We start from the raw sequence: 554 nt of genomic DNA, 5'->3' as shown, positions 1-554 counted from the left end.
GGGGCCGGCCGGAGCTGCCGCGGGCCATGAGGCGCCCGCCTCACTCACCTCGGCGCCCTGCCAGGAGAACCAGGTGGCCGCTGCCGCCGGCGCTCAGCGGCTCGCCCGGGCGAGTGGGGCAGCGCCTCCAGCCGGGGCCCGCGGCATGGGAAGGAGGGAGGGAGGGAGCGGGATGGGATGGAGTGCGGGGGAGGCGGTGCCGGGCCCCGCCCGCGGGCGGGGAGGCGGCGGAGAGGGGCTGCCTTTTGTCCGGGCTCCGATCCTCGCCCCGGCACCGGCATCCCCCGCCCCGTGCGCGCTCCGCGGGAGGCGGCCGGCGGCTCTTTGTGTGGCGGGGCGAGGGAAGGGAGCGGAGCGCTCGTCCCCGCCCCGGGCGCGCCGGCCGCGCTCACCTCGGGCACCTGTAAGGGCTGGGGAAGCACTGCCGCCTCCTCGCCGCGGGCTACAAAGGGCAGGTGCTCCCCGGGTAGGGAAGGGTTGTTGGCGTGAGGGGCTTTGCGTGCCCTCTTCAGTGAAAAGGGGTTATTTCCAGAAAAGCTTTTGCTACTTGCAGG

The 554-nt window shown here is 74.7% G+C and overlaps 1 protein-coding gene across 1 annotated transcript in view; it reads right to left on the bottom strand.

Moving 5' to 3' along the window:
• Window positions 1–151, bottom strand: part of MCF2L (MCF.2 cell line derived transforming sequence like) — a 157,121-nt gene extending 156,970 nt beyond the window's left edge. Inside the window, exon 1 of the mRNA XM_042038886.1 lies at window positions 49–151. The gene's annotated coding sequence lies outside the window, so the exon portion shown is untranslated. The remainder of the gene's footprint in view (window positions 1–48) is intronic.
• Window positions 152–554: the final 403 nt, after the last annotated feature.

The sequence above is a fragment of the Corvus kubaryi genome, unplaced genomic scaffold, assembly GCF_017639235.1.
Source record: "Corvus kubaryi isolate FWS band 111438036 unplaced genomic scaffold, C.kubaryi_AGA036_p1.0 133, whole genome shotgun sequence".
Classification (NCBI taxonomy): Eukaryota; Metazoa; Chordata; class Aves; order Passeriformes; family Corvidae; genus Corvus; species Corvus kubaryi.
The sequence above is the reverse complement of the archived record's forward strand: the minus strand, read 5'-3'. Positions and strand labels throughout refer to the sequence as shown.